Source organism: Natrix helvetica (assembly GCF_964273705.1).
Source record: "Natrix helvetica genome assembly, chromosome: 2".
NCBI classification, from domain to species: Eukaryota; Metazoa; Chordata; class Lepidosauria; order Squamata; family Natricidae; genus Natrix; species Natrix helvetica.
The window spans coordinates 21,507,452-21,533,498 of record NC_138552.1 but is presented as its reverse complement, the minus strand read 5'-3'; the positions used below and the strand labels follow the sequence as shown (position 1 = coordinate 21,533,498).

Here is a 26,047-nt window from a genome sequence, read left to right as displayed (position 1 = left end):
ATCTAGAAATGAAAATCAAAGCTGGAAAAATCTATTCCTCATGTTGCACCCTTTCCTTTAATCGTGCCTGGTGTCCCCATTACCCTAAAGTTCCAATATTATTGGCTGATGTTCCTTATTGATTTTCAAGAGAAAAATCTCTGTTTGGACCTTTTGTTTAAACATTCTGGGACTTTTAAACATACATTTCCTCAGCTTTGTTTTGATTTTTAATTTTACAGGAAATTCTGGGTTCTCTTGCACATCTGCTTGCAGACTGGCTAAGAAATCCATATGTCCCTTAGCAGTTCCACCATATGTAGCAAACCATTTTGAACCAAGCCAATCATCTATTTAGTTCAGTATTTTTCACATTAACTGGTAGAATCTCAAGCAGACAATTAAAACTGAGAGGTTTGGAAAGCATGTGCCACTGCTTAAGTCATCCTTTAGGTATAAATCTTAAGAACACTTATTTGGTGAATTACACAGCATCGATCATATAACACTACTCTTATATGACTGGTAATTTATAAAAGCATACAGTGTAAACCAAAACGCAAATTCTTTTTTTAAAAAACAGCTCATTGCTTTTAAATCATTTTCCCATTTACTCTATTGATTTCTATAATGTATATCACGCTGGCATTTTTAATATTCTCTTGCATTCTGTAGAATTGGAATGTACTGGATAGTTTGACACTGAAAATTAAACAGAAAGAGGATGTAGAATATTATCAAACATGGCATTTATTTTACCAATGGTTGGGGAAAAAAAAGGGGGGGGGAGATTAAGAATGCAATCTGTATTGTTAAGAAAATTAAATACCCAGAAAATACGATGTTTATTAAGCACTAATAAATGTATTTAATAGAAAATCAATTTTAAAAAATTGGAACGCACTGGAAAGTTAATAAGCTGGGCAGTTTCATTCCTTCTCATGGCCTCTATCGACACCATTGTTAGGTTGCTGCTAAGAATTCTTTTTGTACAAAACCACTTTGTGTCCTTTTTGCAGAGAAATACACAACAAAATATTTTTTATAATGAATTCCACATTCTCTTTCTCTCCAGTGACCTTTCCGTGAACCTTTTAACTCTCTTACTAATTTGTACAGTGCAAAGAATACTTTTAGTGCTAAGGAGATAAAGTGTATTGAACTTAACAGTTTGTACCGGCTGCAGAATGGCCTGGGGTTTGGGGGAGGGGGAGGGGTGTGATTTGTTTTCCCCACTAATAAGCCTAACCCTAGGGATTTGCTCCAACTGGATTTTAAATTAAATAAGGTTTCCTGTTGCATCTATCCTGGTGTTCTTTGGAATGTGTTGGATTTCATCTGGGAATATATAGCCAGCACATCTGGAGCGTGCTAGCGTACTTTGGGAAATGCTGAATTTGGTTCTCTGCCCAAGGAAACTTAATCCACAGTAAAATGGGCAGCCTTGACAGCTCTGTGATTCAGACAGTCTTTTCAGTTAATATTAACATTTGTTCTTTCCAGCGAAGACAAAACAATGGGATTTAAACAGAAACTGTAACAATGACTTCGTCAAAGGATTCCATTCAGCAATGGACAACCACGGCTTAGGCTGTCTTGGCCCTAATATGGGAACCCTTTTCAAAGCGTTTCAGAAATCCCGTGAGAGTTTGGGGGGTGGGAAAGAACTGGAGGTGGGAAAGAAGGGGTTCAAATGTGAAAAGAGAGATAGTGTATTTTTCGGATTATAAGATGCACCTTTTCCCCTCAAAAAAGAGGCTGAAAATCTGGGTGCGTCTTATACACTGAATACAGCATTTTTTGCCTCCCGAAGCCCCGCCCCTTTCACCAAAACGGCCGTGCATAGCTTGTAGGAGGCTTTCAGAGAGCTCCTGGGGGCTGGGGAAGGCAGAAACGAGCAAAAAATGGCCCGTTTTTCCCCTCAATTTTGCCCCCCCAGCTCCCAGGAGCACTCTAAGCTTCCTAAAGGTTTGGCCAAAAAGGGCCTGTTTTCACAAAAAACGGGCCATTTTTTGCTCATTTTTGGGCCCCTCATCCCCTCACGAGCACTCTACAAGCCTCCTAAGGGATATTCTTGCCCCCCTTTTTTTGAAAAAAAAAACAGGCCCATTTTTGCAAAAAACGGGCCATTTTGGGGAGGTTTGCAGAGTGCAAAAACTTTTTTTAAAAATTTGCCTCTTCAAAACCTTGGTGTGTCTTATACTCCGGTGCGTCTTATACTCTGAAAAATACGGTAAATGTTCCACCCAATTGCAACTGGGCACAGTTTTGTCTTCCTTCAGTCCTGCCTATCATTCTGTAATGGTATGTGGAATTTATTTATTTATTTATTTATTTGATTTGATTTCTAGACTGCCCCCTCTCCCCGAAGGGACTCGGGGCGGTGTACAGGTACCAAATTAAAAACCATACAAATAATCATAAATATAGTTAAAATCAAATTAAACTTTAAACCCCTGTACAAATTTATAAAAATTAAAAACTTAGCCTAAGACCAACCCGTGAAATTTAAAAATACAGACTGAGGTGGGAGAGCTGGAATTAGGCCAAGCCGGCTAGATTAAATAGGTGGGTTTTGAGCTTCTTACGGAAGGAGCGGAGGTCCGTGGTTGTTCTAATATCAGGGGGAAGGTCATTCCAGAGGGTCGGGCCCATCACAGAGAAGGCCCTTCCCCTGGGCGCCGCCCGCTGGCACAGCCTAGTGGACGGCACCCGGAGGAGTCCCTCCCTGTGTGAGCAAATCGGCCGAAGGGATGTGTGGGGCAGGATACGATCCCGCAAATAACTAGGCCCTGTGCCATAGAATGACTTTAGGAGCAGTTGTTTTGAGCCGGTTCGGACCAGTTCACCCGAACCGGTAGTGGAAATCATTGGGTGGGCTGGCCCACCTGCCCGGGCTCTATGCCGCCCTATTTAGGCATGTTTCAAGCCTTACTCATGCGTGCAAGTACGTGCGCTCACATTTGTGAACCGGTAGAGAAAGTAAGTGAATACCAGCCCTGCTCAGGAGATAGGAAGGAGCGTAACCAGCATGTAAAAATATCTTAGTTCACAGAAGCACAAGGGCAGCACAAGGGAAGCATTTAAGAAAAGGGGCCTCCCCAGTTTCTGGAGAATAAAAGAAGAGGGAAGAAATAAATACAGGTAGTCCTCAACTTACAACAGTTCATTTAGTGACTGTTCAAAGTTACAACGGCACTGAAAAAAGTGTGTTATGGCTGTATTTTACATTACAACCTTTGCAGCATCCCCAAAGTCAGTGATCAAAATCCAGACCCTTGGCAACGGACTCCTATTTATGACGGTTGCAGTGTCCCGGAGTCATGCGATCCCCTTTTGCAACCTTCTCATGAGCAAAGTCAATGGGGAAGCCCGACTCACTTAACAGCCGTGCCGTATTTCACTTGACAACAATGGCAAGAAAAGTTGTATTATGGGGGAAAATGCACTGCACAAATATCTTGCTTAGCAACAGAAATGTTGGGCTCAGTTGTGGTCGTAAGTCGAGGACTACCTGCACTTGGTCTTGCAAGATTCTGTTAATATAATCTTAACAACAGTAGGGATCTTGGAGATCTTCTAGCCCAACCCCCTGCTCAAGCAGGGCACCCTGTACCATTGCTTTACTTCTATGTTATGTATCACAACTTGTTTCCAAGGTTCTTATCTATCCCAGCGTGACTGTGTGGCTTCACAAAGCACTTCTTGTATGAAAGTTCTGTTTACAGGCTACCATCTATTTCCCCCCCACCCTCCAACAAGGCATATAAATATGGTTAGAGCTTCGTGTTTGAACTCTGCTGAAGGGCTAACACATCCCTTGGAAAAATGGTTGTCAATAAAAGTCACAAAAGAATTGCCCATTTGCATTTTATGTGGGGTCCAAGCACTGCAAAAAAGAAAAGAAGCTATAAATATATATTTACAGAGAAACCCTCTGATATTATTAAAAGGTTATTTCGTATGCATACCTTTAAATCAGTATTGACTTCTAGTTGACTGCCTGGATTAAGTCGCTTCAGTTTCCTTGCCAAGATTTCAGAAGAGATTTGCATCTTTCCTAAAATTGGGGAAAAAAAGGGATTGGCCTAAGGTTTCTGTTTGCCCAAGGTAGGATTAGAACATGGTCTCCCATTTAATAGCCTGGTTCCTTAACTACTGTACACCACAGTAACTCTCAAAGGTGAAATACCTGTCTAAAAAAAGTTCACTGTATACCTAAACTGCCGGAGCACTTGATTTTTGTACTGGCTTAATGTGATTATTCTTACTCTTAATATGTTTGCATTACTCCAATGTGTTTCTCAATGAGTACTCTGTCAACCCACTCAAGTTTTGAGTTGATTGCTTTGAAGAATGGCTCAAGAATCAAAGTCTTTAGCAGCATTGTTGATCTTGCTTGGGATTGTGGGACAGAAGCAACTTATCACTGCAAGATGAAAGAATTGAGAAGAGACCATGTTGAGAATAAGCTCAGGGGTGAAATCCAGCAGGTCCTGACAGGTTCTGGAGAACCGGTAGTGGAAATTTTGAGTAGTTCGGAGAACCAGCAAATGCCACCTCTGGCTGGCCCCAGAGTGGGATGGGAATGGAGATTTTGCAGTATCCCTCCCCTGCCATGCCCACCAAGCCATGCCCACCTAGCCACATCACGCCCATCAAGCCATGCCCACAGAACCAGTTGTAAAAAAAGTTTGACTTTTACCACTGATGGATACACATGCTTAAGTTATGTTTAGAAACTGGTAGAGTACAACTCTACATTTTAGCTCTTGGTAATAGCCAGTGGTGAATTTCCTTTTCTTAGTGCTGGAGGTAGTGAAAAAGACCAATATACTGGATCAAAAATGAATCTGGTTTAAATAACATACTAAGCCATCATTTTCTTAACCCATCATTTTGAAAAAAACTGCAAGGGATTGAGCTAAGCTAGGCCAAACCAACCATATATTAGTGCTCATGGGAACCAAACTGCTGGGGTTAGAAAACCATGGTTTTGAGGTTGTTTGCTCTATCTATCCATTTTGTGGTTGTTTGCTCTCTCTCTCTCTCTCAGCTACTGTCTAGTGGTTTTCTGTATTTGTTTTTCAGACCAGATCTGGTAACTTTAGTTTCAGTGCAAGCACATCCTACAAATTGCAGTATAAAGCAAAGTTTCTCAACCTTACCTTTAAGATGTGGCTGCATGATAGTTGGAGAATTTTGGGAATTGAAGTCTACCCTTCTTACAGTCACTAAGGTTGAGAAACTCTACATTCAGGAGAAATGGTTTCCAAACTAAATGATATTAGACTTGCAGCCTGTTCTAATTCTCTACTTTCTCAAAGTTCTTTAATTCTCAAGGTTTGCCTCTTATTGGGGTTGCTATTACTGCAAAGTACAATTTATTTTACTAGAAGCACTTTGCTACTTCTTCTTAACATGGAGCTACAGCTCTATTGTGTAACATATTTTTTCCCCAGCCAGCCAGAAAGTTGGCTGCTGTTGATAGTTGGATTATAAATAACGTAGGTGGGGGGAGGAGAGGAGAAAAAGCTGATATCCAAATTAAGATATAATAGGACGTTTTAAGAAAAAGAAAGCATTGACAACTATGGAACAAGCATGCCTGTTTTCTAACCACATGTGATTTATTTTAAACATTTTTCCACAAAAGCCACTTATACTATATCTTGCCTATCTTTTTGTTTATGGGAATAAACGGGACGCCTTACACACAGTCACTCATGCGCTGGTGACGTCTCGCTTGGACTACTGTAACGCTCTCTACATGGGGCTTCCCTTGAAATGCACCCGGAGGCTACAGTTGGTCCAGAACGCAGCTGCGCGGGTAATTATGGGGAGTACTAGGTACTCCCATGTGACACCGTTCCTGCGCGAGCTGCACTGGCTTCCTGTGGTCTATCGGGTGCGTTTCAAGGTTTTGATAACAATCTTTAAAGCGCTCCATGGCTCAGGACCTAGTTACTTGCGGGATCGTATTCTGCCCCATACATCCCTGCGACCAATCCGCTCGCACAGAGAGGGCCTCCTCCAGGTGCCGTCCACCAGACAGTGTCGAGGGGCGGCGCCTAGGAGTAGAGCCTTCTCTGTGGCGGGCCCAGCCCTGTGGAATGACCTCCCTCCGGATATTAGGAATACCTCTGACCTCCGCTCCTTTCGTATTAAGCTCAAGACCCACCTATTCCAAGTAGCTGGCCTGGCTCAACTTTGATCTAACTATATCGCTCCTGACGGGTTTTTATTTGGGTATTTTAATTCTATTCAATTATTTAGGGGTTTTAAATATTGTATTTTAACTGTTTTTATTTAGCCGACCTCCTCCTTGTACATGTACATGTCTTGGTATATGTCTTTGTTATATGTATGTCTTGTCTATATATTTATTTCATATGTTTTATTGTACGCCGCCCCGAGTCCTTCGGAAGAGGGTGCGGCTAAGAAATAAATATTTATTATTATTATTATTATTATTATAACTCTAGTGAAGGACAATTTTTCCAGCCTGTGGGGATTGTGGGTAAAATTTCAGTTGTAGGCTAGGGGGAACATGATAATGAGTACTTTTGTCTTGAAGAGCCTGGGAATTTTTCCTTTCAAAGCCAGTGCTGTGGTATTTTGGGAGTATTTTGTAGAGGAGTAGCATAATAATGCAGTGGTGTGAATACTGAATGCCATGCTTTTCCTTGGAAGGGTGCTTTACCTTTCTCTTTTGCCAAGTTTGCAACAATGACTAAAGTCAGTGGAAAGCAGCAAGTAGGTGATTATTCATCTCATTTAAAAATAGCTCAACTTATTAACAGGGCCTATGTTTTTAAGTAGCACTTTAGTATTAATAAATTCCTCCTAGCACTTGTTAAACAGCAAATAATAGATTTGCAATAAGGTACACATGCAATTGTTTATTAATGTACTTAATGTATATTACTGAAGATGACTATCTACAGATAGATCCAGGTTTGGAGTCCTTTCATATGCTTATTTGATAGTGAGTTATTCTGGGCTGAATGGCCCTTACCACTAGGTAAGGATCCTGGCAAGTCTAACTTCCAAAATCTAATATAGCGTCTCCAGCCATAGATTTTAGCAGGATGGAAGTAGAGCTGTTTTGGCCCCAAGGCAAACGTTTAGAAGAGGTCACCCAGTCCAATATTAGTCATCATTTAAAGAGCTAAGTGTGAGAGAGCAGGCCTGTTGTAGAGTCTGGAGCTTGTGTTAGACACATGTGTTATTCTTAGGGATGAGTGGCACTTGCAGGGGGACTTGGTTTGTTTTTTGGGGGAGGGGGGCAGAGAGAGATGGCAGGTTGCTACTGGATCGTGGCTGCAGGAATCTGAACTATCATTAGATGTAGCAGAGTTAGAATTTTCTTCACATCTTTGTTGGTATCAGAATGCACTGCTGATTAGAAAGGGGAGACTATGGAAAGGAGATTTTGGTATAATACAGGTATCAATGTACTTGTGACTGCTGTTAAGATCGGAAACTGCTGTTTATAACCCTTCTTTATCTATCCCATCCCAGCCTTCTGCATTTCTTCCTTTGCATTTTTCCTGTTCCTATTATTTTCTTTACTTTGATTTTGATTTTAAAAAGGGAAGTGTTTTCCCCCCAAAAGTTCCTTTAATAAATGTTTTAGACAAAAATGCACTTCTGTTTATATGCTCACTCACAGCCCAGTTCTTCCAGCTGCCTAGACAAAGATTTAGATTCCTCTCCAAGTGCACACTGGCCCAACATCTAATTTTGTTTTAATGACGGAAGGCCCAGCTGGGCCTCTGTCTGCAAACCCCAGAGTAGCCACCACTCCTTGGTTACATTTCTGACATTGGATTTGGAATATATGCATGCACACATCTAATACACACACACACACACACTTGCATTTAATTTGTGTTTTTTTATATTCATTGGTTGATTTTATACTATGATTCTTTGGCTATCCATTTTAATAGACTAAATCTTAGACATTTTGAAGTTTCTTTCTCACCCCCTAAAATAAGAGACTATGTTTTCTAAAAGTTTAGATTAGCTAATTGAGTTTTGCAAAGTTTGTTCACTTACACCATCACAAGTGGCAATTTATACTTTTTATTGGGCTTATTTGCTTTTTTTGTTAGCTTTTTAAAATAACACTGAACTGGATATATTTGTGGAAGATTTGACTGTGAACTACTCTACCTTACACAAGATACATAGAAGTACTGTAGAAGGATGCAGAATTAAGAAAATAACAGTAAATAATTATTATTTTGCATTTTAATGCATTACTTGCATTAAGTCAATGCTCCTTAACTTTATGCTTTTCTGCGATTGTAATCGTTAGTAAACCTGCTTAAAAACAATGTGATGAAATGGTTACAACTCCCCTTCTGAAAGATGTTGGCCTAGTTAGAGAATAGCAAAATACAGTATAAGAACAGGAAGGAATCTATAGCAATTATGTATATCATCCCACAGTGATATGTGGATATAGCTGTTAAGTCACCTTAAGAGGAGACAAGGTTGGAACTAGACTAACAATGGAGAAAAATTGTTCTCTTTAAAGAGCAATTCATTTGGCTATAGCAATTCATTTAGCTGTAGCAAAATGAGTCATATCTTATTGCTTCCACAGTTATGACTTGTGGATCTGCTGGGTACACAATGCCTGTCCTGAAAGGTATCAGTTGGGAATATCTGTTTGCACATATTTGCACATTTGAACATAGAACAACTCAAAGAAGTAGCGCAAGATCAGAGGTGTGGAGAAATCTGGCCCATAAAATTGCCAAGAATCGGGCATGACTGGAATAGCAGTAACACTTAGACATATATACCGCTTCACAGTGCTTTTCAGGTCTCTCTAAGCAGTTTACAGAGCCAGTCTATTGCCCCCAACAATCTGGGTCCTCATTTTACCCACCTCGGAAGGATGGAAGGCTGAGTCAACCTTGAGCCTGGTGAGATTCGATCTGCCAAATTGCAAGCAGCCGGCAGTCAGTGGAAATAGCCTGCAATACTGCATTCTAACTGCTACATTACCTTGGCTTTGATGACGATAACATCATTATCATTTGCACATACAGTCTTCCCGGTGTGGCATCTTCCAGGTGCTTAGCTGCATCTTCTATTATTTCTAATCAATACTCCGGAATTCACACTGGTGGCTGTTGTCCAGCACATCCAAAATGGGAATGTGAAGAATATGTAGTCTTAATAGAAATATCAGAATAAAAAGAAAAGTTTCAAATAAATAATGGGTTGTACTAGGATTGTCCGAATAATGCTTTCATGATAGAACAATGTTTGGGAAATCCGAAATGCTTTTAAGACATTTGAATTAAAATGTCAATCCAGTGAAAGAGAATATGTGTACCTCAGGGTTTTACTGTGAAGTCCTTGGTGTTCCCTGAGCTAAGTTGTTTGCTTGTAGATATTTCAATACCCAGCTAGGTAATATCAGTGCTAGAGAGAGAGGGGTTTGCTAGGTTTTTTTTTCCTGCCATAGCTTTCCCTGACAGTGTTGATAGGGATGTGGTTTTCTTCATGGTAGTTTCCCTTATTAGAGTATTGTTTTCTGTTTGATTTGTTTGTCTGGTGTTAATCCCTGCTTATCAGGTTGTTGGGTATTGGAAAGGATGTGCTCTGTTCTTCTGTATGTTTCTTAGCTTTTTTATTGTCTCATTTGAATGCTGTGTATATGTGTTTATTTCTATATGTCTATTGATGGGTGATTTGTCTGAGTTTCAAGCTTCCAGGAATTTCCAAGCGGATATGCACAGAGACAAACACACACATACACACACACACACACACTGCTGAAGATCAAGGAGCACTCCCACGCTGTGAACCTGCTCTTTCAAAGCAATGCAGCGCAATTGTCAAAAACAAACTGCATTTACAGTCAAGGCAGACAAAGCATTCCAAAATGTTGTACAGTATTTGGATAAAAAGAGAAATTCCTGTTGCAGATCATGTTGGGTTAATTTGGGAATGCCCTCAATAGATTTATTAAGAGTAGAACACTATCTCTTACATAAATGGAAGCTGAGGGGAAACAGCTAAGGACAATGATATCAGGCTTGAACTCTTGATATTGTTCTGAATGAAACTCTTCTGAGTGGATTGGTAAATTGTTTGGGAATAAGGTAAAGATTGACTATCAAGTGTTAGTGATATGAAAGGTATGTACAGGACCTTCCGTACTTCTTCTTTCAAGAAGATAAATCATTTATCCAGCTGAAGTATCAGTAGTGAGGAAGGCTATTGCCTTACTGATTGATTTATTGAATTGCAGATAGACATCTTGGATAACTTCTCTTTGTCCTCTCTTATCAGCACACCCCAGGCAGAGTTTTCTAAACTTTTATTGACTTTTTTTTGAGCTAAAATAGTGTTCCTCATCCTTACGTCTTCTCCTTTTGTTGATTGTCCCATGTTGGCTGAAGATAATGGCAAGTTTGGTTAAATAACTAACTTTTTTGGGAGGATTCTAGGCCATCAAATTGAGAGGTGTGTTTGAAAATATTTTTTTATCTGATGTTTTTGATTAAAGCAAAGGGGAGAAAGGTACTTGTTGGTTGTAATTACTAGTGTAGCTTTGAGTTTTTTCTTTAATATATTTCTGATTTTCTTTTAGAAAGTGTGTTTTTATGCATTATGCAGTTGGACCGTAGAAAGGAACAAATATCTGAACTGAAATTTGGCAGTCTTCCACCAGCTTTTCTCAAACTCGAATTCTTTGCATAGTTCACATGCTGAATAAAATTATATACAATCAGATACCCAAAACAAATCCCATAGCTCCTTTAAGCATTTTATTCAATAATTTATATGAGTCATAATTATGGTTGACCTGCTGTAAACATATATTCTTTGCAGCATCTCTACAGAAAATCTGGCTTTTAGGTGTACATATGATTATACCAATGTGATAGGGATAGGAAAATCCTTAAAAACAACATTGAATTTCTGACTCTTAGAAGATTAGCACATTAAGGGGAAGCAGATGACAGCAGGTTGGAAATGCCAGTCAGCTCTTTGCAGGTTTCCTGATAGTTCAGCTTCAAGCAAATATTTGTTGACTTGAGCCTGTATTCAGAAGTCAACAATAAGATTTATGTTCTATAAAACATGTGGTTTGGCTCTTAAAACAGAGGTGGAGTTCACATTTTGTTACCACCGGTTCGCCATGTGCACACCCTCTTGGGGAGAAGATAAACATGTTTTTTTTCCTTATTGAAATACATCCTTTGACCACAGGGACAAATATATTTTTCCAAAGTTGCTGATTATTGTCAAAAATCATTGGAATAGGATCCCACTACTACCAAAAAACAAGCACCTGAGAATTGTAATGTAAGTCCTAAAATAAGACTAGCATGGATCAAGGACATCAGAAAAAAGATCCATGCCATGCTGGTAAATGAGATGCAGCTACCGTATTTATCGGCGTATAACACGCACTTTCCCCCCCAAAAAATAGGGGGCAAATGATGTATGTGTGTTATACGCCGATATAATGTTAAGAAGCCATGTTTTTACAGTATTAACAAGTACCGCAGTGACGTGAGGAGGAGAGACTGGCTGAATATTCTCTCCTCTCCCCGGACACCCGACTAAAACGCTTTCTTTCGCCCGCGGAAGAGCTCGGGCGGGCAAAAGGAAGCGCTTTACTCAGCGGGGTGTGGGCGAGAGGAGGAGAGAATGGATGAGCCGTCTCTCCTCTCCCCGACACCCGACTAAAACGCTTTCTTTCGCCCGCAGAAGAGCTCGGGCGGGCGAAAGGAAGCGCTTTAGACAGCGGGGTGTGGGTGAGAGGAGTAGAGAATGGATGAGCCATCTCTCCTCTCCCCGGACTCCCGATTAAAAGTTAATAAAAAAAAGTTCTGAGCTACCCTTATTTTGCTTCAAAGTTCTTTATTTGAAATTTAATTTTTTTTCCTGAAATTTCCCTCTTAAAATGAAGGTGCGTGTTATACGCCTGTGCGTGTTATACGCCGATAAATACGGTATATCCAATTTACACTGATGCCTTCAGCTGTTATATGACTGGCTATTCCTGCTCTATCCCAGGTCTGTGTATGATTTGTGATAATCTAACAGCATAAAACCACAAGCCAAAATATTGTACTGTACAGTGCTGATATATTTTAGAGAACTATTTTTTTGCTGTTTTAAGTGATTCCAGAGATTATATTTTTGTAAGCTGACTGGAGAAAGTTGGGAGCAAGCTATAGTAAATAGCAAAAGCAGTTAGACTTATATACCACTTTATAGTGCTTTACAGCCCTCTCTATGGGGTTTACAGAATCAGCCTATTGCCCTAAACAATTTGGGTCCTCATTTTACCCACTTCAGAAGGATGGAAAGCTGAGTCAACCTTGAGCCTGGTGAGGCAGCCGGCAGTCAGCAGAAGTAGCCTGCAGTACTGCACTCTAACCACTGCACCACCGTGGCTCATGACAAATGAAATAATTAAAACTGAAACTCGGGAAAATTCATGACACTGATTCTTGTCTATATGCACTTCACTTCCAAAGTATGGCAAGCTGCACATCCCTGAGTTGTGGTACCTCTCCACCTCTCTTCCTATTCCAGCAGGAACTGAACATCACTTGGTGAGATGGACAACACTGTCTCTGTCATAGCTATTCATTTTTGATGCCTTCTCATGCCATCCTGCATAGGAATTCTGGGAGTTGAAGTCTAAAATATCTGGTTAGATAATACTCTAGGATCCAAGAGATAGGAGGCCGCAAGGGGAAGTAGAAAGAGAAGCAGAGGTTCGGGAATTGTCCTATGGTCCTAGTGAAGTATGGATGAACTTTCATATTTCCACATAGGCCATAGCAAACACCACTTTTGTGGATTACTGATTTACAACAAAAAATAATAGTTGACTTCTGTGTTAGGTTGGCAAGCCAGTTTATTCACCCTATTATCTCAGTAGATGCTTCATTTATTTCTTCTCTGCTTTTGTAGGTGTGCCATATCCACTCAGACAAACTCTTACTTTGTGTTGGTGTTTATTTGAATTTTTGTGGTCCAGGTAAAGCAACCGTCATTGAAAGGACAGTTCCTATATTGTACTAAGGTGTGGTTTGTTTTAATTATAGTTTGAAGTACAACATAGTCCCTTATTCTTGTAGAGTTAGGTGACCTCTTCATTGTTAATTACATTAAATTAAACTTGAGGTTGATGTTCACAATAAAGTAAAAATAAACCTCCAAATCTTGCATTGTAGATTAAGGTAAAATATAAACGAATATAGCCCCTTTCTCACTTCTCCAGATTTTTTTCCTTTGTTCTGTCAGTAGTAGTATAACTCCATATCAGGGATGGGTTCCTGCCAGTTCTAACCTCTTCTATAGAAGAGGTTCCACAAATCTACCGTGCCGTTTAGAACCGGTTCCAGCTCCTTCCCCCCGCCTGTCTGCACCACACTTGCCCCGCCCACCGCTCACTGATTAGCTGGCTCACTAATCGCCCCCGCCCGCCTCTAAGAGTCCTATCTAAACTTTAAAGTCTTAAAGCTGTCAAGTTTGAACATCCCTGGGCTTTTTTTCTAAAGGGTTAGGGGTGCAAGGATCTTGTAACTTGACAGCTTTAAGATTTGCACACTTCAATGCCAGAGTTCCTGAGCCAACATGACTGGAGGAGGAATTCTGGGAGTTGAAGTCCACAAGTCTTAAAGCTGTCAAGTTTGAACACCCCTGGGTTTTTTTTTCTAAAGGGTTAGGGGTGCAAGGGTCTTGTAACTTGACAGCTTTAAGACTTGCGTGCTTCAAATGCCAGAGTTTCTGAGCCAACATTTTGGTTGCTAAGCAAGAGCTTTGTTAAGTGAGTTTCACCACATTTTACAAGTTGGCCATGCCCACTCAGTCACATGGCTGGCAAGCCACTCCCACCCGGTCACATGGTCGACAAGCCACTCCCACAAAGCAGGCCTCTACAGAAGAGGTTCTAAAAAAAATTGAAACCCAGCACTGCTCCATATTATCTATGGCCAGTCACTAAATTATAGAGATAACATCTTTAGTGGCAATATGTGCAATTGGAGCATTTAACAAGAACAAAACGGTATAGAATATTGGATCCATGGCTTAAACTGTCTCTTGCTCTGGCAGTGAACCAGAATACTACTGATATTCCAGTTTTTTTAAAAGACCTTTTTTAAAAAATAGACAGAACATACATGCAATAATGTCTTGTGAATGGAAGATTGTGGTCATGAAACATGCAGTTAGCTGAAAGCAGCTTTAAAGTTGAAACTATGAGAATCATTTACGGGAACTAAATTGATTTCTTAGTCTTTTACAGATTCCTGAAAGCACAAATCTATACATTCCCCTTAAATTATGCTTAAAATTAGCAACATCTCCTAAACTTTGACAGTGATACTTACTGACTCTTATCTCAAAGGCTGGATCAATTGCCCTAAACAGTAATTTCCATGTAACTTTATTGGGTATGTCAGTAATGCATTGGTTTCAAAATATAATGTGTTGCTCTTCCCAGGAATTGGAGAGAATTTACCAGGACAGGCGGGGAAGAAGAAATAAAGTTCCAGGAAGTGAGAGCTTCTTTTGTCTCAATGGGAAAGTGATATAGCATTAACTTAATTGCTTGGCTGTCCAATGGACTTGGCTGTCTATTGGCCTCTACAAAGGCAGACAATGTTATTGGACCTCCAACCACAGTATCTCTTCCTTCACCTGCCTCCTTTTATTTACTTTACCCTTGATCTTTGGCTCATGTTGCTTCCTTCTTTTTCCCCGTCACTTTTCTGTGCATCAACTTTGCACAGGCTATAAAACACAATTAAGTTTCTTGCGATTTGCTTTAGCATGCTGTGATTGTATATACATGTGTTGATTTAGAGAATGCATATCCTAAAATAGATACATGGTAGAGGTTAAAGCACTGTGACACAAATTCGATGGTTAGTGTAGTGATGGCTAACCAATGACACGTGTGTCAAAATTGACACGCCATGATGTTTCAGATGACATGCAAGCATTCATCAACATGTGACAACTATTCTCAAAAGCATGACCCCACCCCTTCTCATACGATTTTTGGAGACTGTGGAGGCCGTATAAGGATGGAATTTGGTATCTCGTGGCCTCCGGAGCCTCCAAAAACTGTGTGAGAGTGGAGTGTGCTTTCACACAGTTTTCCATCACTGCAGAGACTGTGGAAGAGCTTTCCCCATAGCCACATCAAGAATAAAGGTCTCATGTAACTCTGATCAGCCTCATGTAGGCTACAGGGGCATGTCAACGGAAAGAGAACATTGCCTAAAGGTAGAGTGGAGTGTGGCAGCTCTGTGCCGACAAGGATAATTGCACCATTCCCCAAGACTCACGTGCCTTGGGGAATGACATGGTGTTTTTGAGTGGCAAAGGTGGTCATAGGGCTGAAGTTAAGGCCCAAGCCTTGGCAGTGCCACTAGTCAAGTAGCCTAGAATGGAGCAAGATAAAGAATTGCTTCTCTTTGTTTTGGGGAAGGTGATATGGCAGCAGAGTTAAGTTAGGTATTTTCCAGTGGTGGGATCCTGCCAGTTTAACATCCGGTTTGGTGATTGCGTGTTTTACGTGCCTGTGCGCGCTCCACCTGCATGCACAGTTTTAACAAAACTTACTTTCCACGTTATTTCTGGGGAGGAACACAGCTGAGGTGTGGCAATCCGCTCTGCTGCACAAATCAGCTGAGAGGATAAAGGTAAGTAAAGTGCAGGGGCAAGCCGGCGGGCCTAACTTACCATCATAGCGAACCAGTTCGCTACTCAGCTGATCGTCAGAGCTAACGGTTCGCCCGAATTGGTCCAAACTGGCTGAATCTCAACCATGGTATTTTCCGAATTTTTGGCATGGCAATCCCAGATGGTTTATCATCATTGGAATAGATCATACAGGCTATGGAAGTATAGTATGATCAACGTATAGTCTGAATGCAAAGTGGCAAGTTGAGACAAAGAGCTATGTTGAGGTAGTTTGATGATATGACCGAGGATCAAATTTCAGTACGAATATATGAAGAAAGAGTGAGGACAAGTTCATGAGGAAAGGCAAGATTGAGAAAATTATGTTTGGATGGAATTAGACAGATTCTCAAAAAAGAGAAAAGTCAGGAGATCAAAGAACAAACACATGAAGTGGTAGTTGGACATTATGAAAACAAGGATGGCTCACAAATATATATATATGTTGCTGTTGTAAACTAATCTTACCTATGATTCCTTTTTTTTTTATTCCGTGCCCTTAATTATGTCTAATTATTTCCTACTTCATTTCTGTGCCTTGCATAACTGGTTACAATAAATGGGAAGAGTGGGAAGATAGTTAATGTACATATGCTAATTCATCTGGTAGAAAATACGTTCTTTCGGCAGATTAGAAACTAAGCATGCATATATATGTTTGTGTGTTTGTGTGTGTTGTGTCAATGTGGGGGTAATTGACTTTCAGTTGATTGATTGGCAGTTGTATGTTAATGCTTAAGGATATATTTAATATAGGAATAGGACACACTGCCTGGGATCAATGCAGGCTGTTCAGGATTGTAGATGAATTGCAGTGGAACTGGTTTTTGGATTCTTCTGCTTGTATTTCTGCTTGTGCTCATAGAATTCAAGGAGATTCACTTTTAGCAAGTGCATTGGCGCAATTGCACTCTCAACAACACACTTGGCAAATGGATAGTTTGCCAGAGTATTCAATGCACTCCTTCTCATAAGCTGCTTGCAAATGGTACTTCAGTCTGATATTTTTTTGCTGGTGGTAAATGCATTTCGGAAGTGTGGCTCCATTTTGGTCGTTGAGCTATATTAGCATTTATTCTTCTACATCATGTCATTATAACAGATGCATTTATTATTCAGGAGTCAGAGCAGGAAAAAAAAATCTGTTGACTGTTAAGTGCTGCTCAGGACAATATTCACAACAGAAAACATGCTCTAAGAATCGCATTAGCCATTAAGAAAACAGTATTGTTTTCTTTTGCCATTTTAATCAAAATCTGGAGGGCTTGATTTAGATGCCAATTGTGAATCTCTTTTTAAAATAGTCAATCTTTCGAAACTTTGTTTTAGAGCTGTGGCATGCAATTCTAGCTGTGTTTCCTTGGAAAAAGCCTGAATTTGGTAGCAATCTCTGAATAGCTTTCATTTGTTGCTGTACTGAAGTACAGGAAAACCATACCTATAAAGGTATTAGGTTTACCAGTATTAGTATTCTGAACTAACTGCAAGATTTCTTGTTTGGGCAAAATTTCATTCTTTTTGCTGATGTGATACCTTGTCCCTGCCTCTTAATTCTTTTTTTTTTAAAGGATTTTATTTTCTTTTGACCCTCTAGTTACATGGCCTGTGTATGAAGGATGGACAATGGACTAGAAATATGTCCATAAAAAAAACCCGCAACATCTCAGAGCGATCTCTTCATAGCGTAGCATAGAAAGTTAGCACCCACCCCTCTCCTAGAAAAATGAAATATTCTAAGAAATATTAAAAAGGCAGAATATTATACCTCCTTGGATGAGAAGAGGAGAAATATGTTCTTGGAAAGCAGTCCCCACCTTTGTTAATAGCCCCAGAAAGACTGGTGCTGACCTATCTACAAGACAGCTTATCTACAAAACAAAGGACCTTCACCCTTAGGATATGATAGGATTAGCCCTCAGTCAAGATCCAAACCGGGACAAAGCCATTAAGCCATAATAGGAATTGCCCAACACTCTTTTCAGAACACAACCTTCTTCATTGCATCATCACCCAGCAAGATTCAACCAGGCCTGGGACACAGACAGCCTACAAGGTTAGCTGGACCCAACCCCTACCCCCATATAGCCCCCTGGAAGTCTGACAACCAATAGGATACATTTCTTGCAAAGCCCAATGGAGGGTATAAATCTCTCTCTCTCTCTCTCTCTCACCCATGTGCTCAATTGCTCAGGACCTCAAACCATGTGGTCCTGTCCACCATTAAACCATCTTTCCAAACAGCCTCCATATTTCCAGTGTCTTTCTCCCCACTTGGAGCTGAACCCAGAAGGACATTTCTTTCAACAGTAGGATGGGGGATCAGACAAAAAACAGATGAAAATGGTTAGAAAGCTAACTTTCATGTATTCTGCAACATGCTCTTGAAGGGTCTTTTCCTCTTTGTAGTTGGTGGTGTTTGGAATTGTAATCTAACACATAATTGAAAAGAGTTATGTCAGGAAGGTGAATTTTGAAATGATCTAACAATGATTCTGCTTCAGTTCACATGGGCATTTAATACGGTGATAGGAAAGAAGCACTTCACAGTTTGCCAAGCGTGGTCTATAAACCAGAGATTTGCACTGATTTCTTTGAACAAATCTGTGTTCACCGTGGTATAGAATAACATAAAGTGAACCAAGCCACCACAACAATGTTATCAGATTAAATTTGAATTTCTTCTAAATTCCTGTGGCAAGATCGGCAAGTTTTATAAAAAAGAAATGCAGAAATGTCTTCAGGTTTTCAATTTTCACTGGCATTTTTCATGAGATGAAATGTTAGAAGGATAAGCGGTATTGATATGGTATTTTTCCCCTTTTGCGTTTCTGAGAGGATTTTGTGGGGCTTTTAAAAACTGGGCTATCCTGTTTTAGGATCTCCGCTACGTATTTTAAGTCTTTCCCATTTTAAAATAACAGGAAACCACATTTCAACAGAGCGGTTCTGAAAGCTGTAACAGCTCTAGCCTAGAACTTAAGACAAAATGCAAACTCTCCCAGTTTGTGGGTTTATTCCAGCAGCCATAGTTGGGCTTTATATATCATGCTTTTCACAGGGATGAATAACAGATCAGTTACCTTAATCCTTTAAAGTAGCCCGAGAGATACCTTTATTGCAATAATAACAAACCCACAACTGTCTTCAGTCTTCTCGGTTACAAGATTTCCTTTTCTTGCTGTAAAAAGTTCACAAAAGGAATATTTGTTTAGTTGAATTTTGGTTTTTCTTTACTTAGAAATGACTAGTTTTCTGTGAGCTGGTATGCCTACCCATATCTGGATTTTTAAAAAGGAACTTAAATATTTGCAGATCTTTGTTTGATGTGACTGGGACTGCCCAAGAGGCTGAGTCCAACGAACCATAACTTATCCTTAGATATCAACCTTGTCACCAAATATGGTAACATGTTCATAAGTAATTTCCTCCTGATCTCAAGCTTTTTTTTTTTAATGGAAAATCCCACATCTTTCTTTCCCCCAGAAATAACAATGGAACAACATGTTCTAGAGAAACAGCTAGGAACACCTCAACATAGAAGAGGATGGGAAAAACAGGCAAAAGCAGATGTGGCACAACCACTAGCTAATAACCCATGGTTGCCCATGTATTTATTTATCGTAGTCCTGTATTAGACAGGAAAAGCCCCCGATTTCGGCGACAATTAAATTAGGTACAAATGTTTTCCCTGTTTCCCCAGAAACATCAAGGAAAGTGATACTACCTTGTTGTTTTGCTAGCTGATCCACGATATTTTGGTGTGTTTTTTTCTGATCTTGATTTAGAAGTGGCTTCTTGTCCACGATATTTGCACTAAGCTGTTCAACGTAGTTCTTTTCTCGTATGTAGATTGTGTTGGACTCATAGTGGTGCAGGCAGGCCGAGTTGCAGTAATGTTTTAATGTCCTAAAAAATAATCAAACCTTGTTGAAAATGTCCGGACATTTTCTAATGTTGGATTTTCCCCCTTACTAGAGGGAGCCCCTTTGTGGAGTGCTGTGAATCCGTTACCATGACAACTCCACTGCGCTGCACAGTAGAAGTCAATTTATGGCAATATGGTAGAAGCCGTTTTAAGGCACAACAGGCTGTATCTTAACAGAAAACCACTCCCAAGGGGTGTCTTACCCCTACAGTATTTGTTTCCAGCGAGTAAGTCATCTGTGTACCAAGTTTGGTTGAAATTGCTTGAGGCATTTCAGAGTTATGCTGGAACACACACACACACACACACACACACACACATTTATATATCTATAGAATAAGGAAAGCTTCTTCAGCTCTTGGAAGAAAGTGGGATATAAATCTAATAAATAAATGTAGCAAATTTTTCCGAAGTGTCCCTTTAAATAACTTTTAAAGTTCCTTTATATATCTTATTCAGACTTACTGTATTTTTCGGAGTATAAGACGCTCTGAAGTATAAGACGCACCTAGATTTTGGTGAGGAAAACAAGGGAAAAATATCTGTCTCTGCCTCTCAGCAATTGGCCTCTTTGCAACAAATAGTACAGACAATATACACTATTTGTAGTGTTATATTTCAGACTATACTTGTACAGATGCTGTTAAAATTGATGTGCTTTCTGGAAGTGTAGTTATTCTCTGCTATTTAGAAGAATAGCAAGGGGCTTCTTCAGATCAAGCATTTATTTTAAAAAGCTTCTTCATTTTGTTAGGTTGTCTAGAATAATAATAAAGCAGTCTTTAAAAAATAAGTCTAATAATTTGAACATTCTACAGGCATTTATAGTTATTGACTTACCTCCTTGCAGCAAACAGCCTGATTAGCACAAGAAAAAAAAATCTGCCTCCCAGCAATTTGCCACCTGGAGCAAACAACAAGTTTCACTTTCAATTTCTCCCAATCATCAGCTGTTCCAGGCTGCAGGGATTGCATTTATTGAAGCCCCTCCCCCTCTGCAAGCCCCTCTTTGCTGCAAGAAGGTAAATTGCTGGGAGGCAGAGGCCAAAGGGTTGGGGCCGGTGGGTGGGAGGGGCTACATTCAATGTATAAGATGCACCCAAATTTTCACTCTTTTAGAGGGGAAAAGGGTGCATCTTATACTCTGAAAAATACAGTAACTCTTAAACCTTCGTTAAATTTGTATCTGAGTTTTTTTTCCTTATGGAGCAAAAAAACTGGCCTACATGGTGAGCTTCATTCCCACTGCCATTTTTTTCCTTGGATGAGTCTGTAAAATGGTCAAAACTGAGACTGGTAATTCTACCTCTATTACACTTTTAAAAAAACCAAAACCCTGCAGGAAATAAGCCATGGGATCTGTAATATTGGAAATATATTGTTTGGGGGTAAACACATTTTTTTGGTGGGAAGGAAAATGCTAATCTAAATTGAACAGTGTCATCTTGGACATAAATTCTAATGAGATTATCACCCTCTGACTTTGGCTGCCTTTATCTGTACAGCGTTTTGGCAATAAATCTTCCAATGTCCAGTCGTTTTGCATTTTTAGTGCATAAAATTTTCATAGTCATGGCTCCCTGTTATTCATTACCCTCTTGGGCTGCTTTCCAGGCATTGGCCATGTTCTAAAAACACAGACAGGTTATTGCAAATCAGTAATGTAATGCTGTACATTCTGATGAATTTCAAGCTAGGTTTTATCTCAAGTTCATCAAGAATGTAAATTTTGGATTTTTCAGAAATTGTTATTTCTTTGTTTTTAAAGTTAAAAAAAAACTAAAACATATTTTATATAAACTGTAGAATGGTCTGCATATCTTATGTGTGCTTAAACTGTATTGGGATTCCTGCATATACATACAGAGTTTCTTCAGAAGGCTAGTTCTTCTTCCAATCTTTCTCAACCTTCTTGGCACATAAATGAATTTCAAGATGAGATCCTTGATTCAAGCATTGCCTTTTTCAAAGCTATCACATTCATGGCAAACAAGTGTCCCCTAGTTCTTTTGGATGAGATCCTTGATTCAAGCATTGCCTTTTTCAAACCTATCACATTCATGGCAAACAAGTGTCCCCTAGTTCTTTTGGATGAGATCCTTGATTCAAGCATTGCCTTTTTCAAACCTATCATATTCCTGCAAACAAGTGTCCCCTAGTTCTTTTGGAGCTGATTTCATCCTGCTTTTGAAAGGTTCTGATATGTTCTTGTAGCTGGTTGAAGTACTAGCTCTAGTAATCACTTTCTGAGAGAGTCAGTTTGATGGAATAGAGTAGAGTAGAGTAGAGTAGAGTAGAGTAGAGTAGAGTAGAGTAGAGTAGAATAAAATAGAATTCTTTATTGGCCAAGTGTAATTGGACACACAAGCAATTTGTCTTTGGTGCAGATGCTCTCAGTGTACATAAAACGACAAGATACATTCATCAAGAATCATAAGGTACAACAATTAATGATAATCATAGGGAACAAATAAGCAATCGGGAAACAATCAATATCAATATAAACCGTAAGGATACAAGCCACAAAGTTACATTCCTGCAGCCATAAGTGGGAGGATATGGGTGATAGGAAGATGAGAAGACTAATAGTAACAGTAATTGCAGACTTAGTGAATAGTTGACAGTGGTGAGTGAATTATTTGTTTAGCAGAGTGATGCCGTTCAGGGAAAAACTGTTCTTGTGTCTTGGTGTGCAGTGCTCTATAGTGTCGTTTTGAGGATAGGAGTTGAAACAATTTATGTCCAGGATACGAGGGGATTGTAAATATTTTCACGTCCCTCTTTTTGACTTGTGCAGTGTACAGGTCCTCAATGGAAGGCAGCTTGATAGTAATTGTTTTTTGTGCAATTTTAATTATTAGAAGCCAAAAGTGGTTACGGTATCAAAATAAAAATGGGAGATAGTGAATTCTAATTCTGCCTTAGGCATAAGACCAACCGAGTGATTTTGGACCACTCATTCTCTCTGGGCCATAGGAAGGAAGCAATGGCAACCACTTCCAATATGTTGCCAAGAAAAGTGCAGGATTTGTCCAGGCAGTCATCAAGAGTCAATACTGACTCAAAGGCATGTGCACATACACACACACATATATTTATCACAAATGCTTTCCTTATAGCAACAAATCAAAATTATAATTAATGCCATATCCAACTTATTACTCAGAAAATTAGGCATGTCTTTTCACCGTACCCAAATTAAACTTATCATTATCTGGAGACTGTCATAATTCTAAGGAAGGACTGAAAAAAAATTCCTAACAATCTGATGAATTAGACATTACTTTGGAAATATTTCAAAGAAATTAATTTTGAAAAGCCACTCTATAAATTTTGCCAGATTGGACACTTCCAGTGCTTGCATTTTCTACTGCCAGGGAGTTTTTTTCAATTGCAGCATGCAACATAGCTAAGTAATTAGTAAGAGTGAACGTTAATTTTCTTTAGAAACAACTTCCAGATATTAAACAACACAGCAGTGAAAATAAGACATTAAAAATAAAAATTAGAATGGTCGCCCCCTTTGAAGAATAAGCCGACATTTATCCTCTAAATTGTAATTTGTGCTACATTTATTCACACTGTAACAATCTTAGATATTACTGAAGGCAAACCCTCAAGGGATGGAATACAATTATAATTAATTTACTCCTCTTCTCTTAACACTCCCAGATGACATTGTCTCATCCAAAAGAACTAGGGGACACTTGTTTGCCATGAATGTGATAGCTTTGAAAAAGGCAATGCTTGAATCAAGGATCTCATCCAAAAGAACTAGGGGACACTTGTTTGCCATGAATGTGATAGCTTTGAAAATGGCAATGCTTGAATCAAGGATCTCATCCAAAAGAACTAGGGGACACTTGTTTGCCATGAATGTGATAGCTTTGAAAAAGGCAATGCTTGAATCAAGGATCTCATCTTGAAATTCATTTATGTGCCAAGGAGGTTGAGAAAGATTGGAAGAAGAACTAGCCTTCTGAAGAACCTCTGTATGTATATGCAGGAATTTAGTAGAGTCTTTACCCTTGACTCGTCTGCCCACCAAGTGCGTTTGGACCAGAAGTCATCAAGTATCTTGTCAACTGAGATCTAATGCATCTGGAAGTTATGAGATAAGGGAAAGTTCACATACTCCTATCTGGAATATGTAAGTTTCCTTGTACAGTACAGCAGCTAAAAAGCACCAGTCTGGGGAAGATGAAGAAATTCAATTGCTGAACCAAAATATTGTACTATTAATAATTGTAATGTTAATTAATTATCAGCCTATTCAGAAAGGCTCACTAATATTTCCAAGCAGGCCATAGATTTTTTTTGGGGGGGGGGGATCTTTCTTTTCTTGGCAGTCATTTAGTAAGTGTTTTGTCCCCAAGTTTTGGTTCAAGAAAAGATCTTTAGGGTGTTAAGAGTTGTGATGGGAATACAGTACTGGGTGACAGGCGTGTCTTAAACCTATTGCCAAATTCCTTCAGTTTGTTTCATCTCTCTGACCCACTTGGATTATTAGATAGAAAGAAAGAGTCTAGAATTGCCCCACAATTATGAATGTCTTACCGAAATAAGCCAGGCACAAGGATTGTTGACAATCTGCTATCTCCTTTCTGTCTCTTCCCCAATCTTAATAGCCGTTGTTTGCATATCCGTCCTTCTGCCCCAGGGATCGTAGATTGATTTCCTATCATTGCTATGATTAGTTCTTATCAATTTTTGACAGATACAAATCCTATGACGCGGATTAGTTATCTCAGTACATAGGAAGCCAGATGGAAGATAAAGAAGATATTGGTCAAACAAGAAATTGCTGAGTAAAATGTTAAATCTGAGTTAACCTTAAAATTAAAAGGTAAAATTATTACTACCATGTTTTCCCAAAAATAAGACAGGGTCTTATTTTCTTTTGACCCCCCCAAATAAGCACTTGGCCTTATTTTCGGGAGGGGGTCTTATTATTTTTGAGGTGCAGGAGGCAGTACGTGTGATGACTGCTGCTGTGTTGCAATATTTTGGGGGGGAGGGCTTATTTTAGTGCATGTGCTCAAAAGCCTGATTGGGCTTATTATCCAGGGAGGTCTTATTTTCAGGGAAACAGGGTACTGCTATTATTTAGTTTTCTTTGGGGGAAAATTTTGTTCAACCTCTAGGGAACCAGTTAGCTAAGTATGTTTCTTAAAGCTGTACATTTATCAACAGGGTGAATTCTCAGGTTGATTTAAAAAAAGTAGAATCACAAAATGCATGTCTGAAAGAGTCTGTAGTTTCTCTAATCCAGACATGGGGCATCATGGCCGGCTCAGCAATTCTGGAAGTTGAAGTCCACAAGTCATAAAAGGGGCATCATTGTCCATCCCTGCCAGTCCAACCCCTTGTTCACTGCAGGAATCCATTAAACATACTCAAATGGTGGCTATCCTGCCCATTAAAAAGAAAAATCAGAGAGGAAAAATGATTCCTTAATGTCTTATATTGTGGCAAATTTTTGCATTGGCAAAAATTTCTAAGTGTTCTAAGTGTCAGTTTTTATATTTGACTTGCAAAATGGCAAGTGTGAAGTCAGCATTCCTCAGCAGCTGATTTTGCATTAAACAACTGTGTTAGGGGTAATCAGTTTTTTTTTTTTTGTAACACAATATAGAAAGCAAGCCAATTTGGTTTGTAAGTTGTGATTTATGGCTGGTATCAATGTGTGAAACCAAACGTTTATTTTTAGTGAACTGAACTTAAGAAATTTTAAGAATGGTTAACAGAAATGTTTTAGGGTGGGATTGCTTTTAGCGTTTGATTTTGGTTTTCTCGAGTTGACAACCGCTTAAATATGAGCCAACAGCAAGCTGCAGCTGCCAAAAAAGCCATTGCAGTTCAAGACTACATCAACAAAAGGATACCCAAAGATATTTTTTTCAAGAGGCAACTGGACTTTCTGGTTAACCAGAAAGTCAACTGAACTTTCTAGTTAACTAGTAAGTCTACTTGCCTCTTGAAAAAAAACACCCCTGGGACAACCATGACCTGGATGACTGAGAATCTCCATAGACTTTCAACAAAGGGATAGTGTTCTGACCCCACTCTTCGTACACCAAAGCACTCCAAGACAAGAATACTGCTAGATGATTTATTCACAGTAAATTAACACACTGACTAGACTTTGACAGCAATCCAGACTTCCAAGATAAGAAACAGACACGAGAGCTTCTCCAGCGTTGGTAATTAAGTTGAATCCTGCAACCAGCCTCCTCACAAAGTCTCTCCTTATATACTATCTTGAGAGGAGCCTAATTACAGCCACCTGGGTCCAATTATCTTCTGTATCTGCGTAGTTGTTCTCTACGTCTATCAGCCCTCCGTTGCCGGGCATCCAGAACCAACTCCCTTGTCTCCTCCCCACTGCTCCAA

The 26,047-nt window shown here is 39.5% G+C and overlaps 1 protein-coding gene across 6 annotated transcripts in view; it reads left to right on the top strand.

Moving 5' to 3' along the window:
• The window catches only part of LOC309385539 (leukemia inhibitory factor receptor-like), a 112,539-nt gene that overhangs the window by 4,894 nt on the left and 81,598 nt on the right, over positions 1-26,047 (top strand). The window contains exon 1 of one of the 6 annotated variants that reach the window (XM_081940066.1): positions 4,048-4,089. The exons of 3 other annotated variants lie outside the window; for them this stretch is intronic. The gene's annotated coding sequence lies outside the window, so the exon portion shown is untranslated. Of the gene's footprint in view, positions 1-4,047; positions 4,090-6,571; positions 6,736-7,156; positions 7,429-26,047 lie in introns of those variants that run through there. 2 more of the 6 variants (XM_081940065.1, XM_081940064.1) reach the window with 2 other exon arrangements.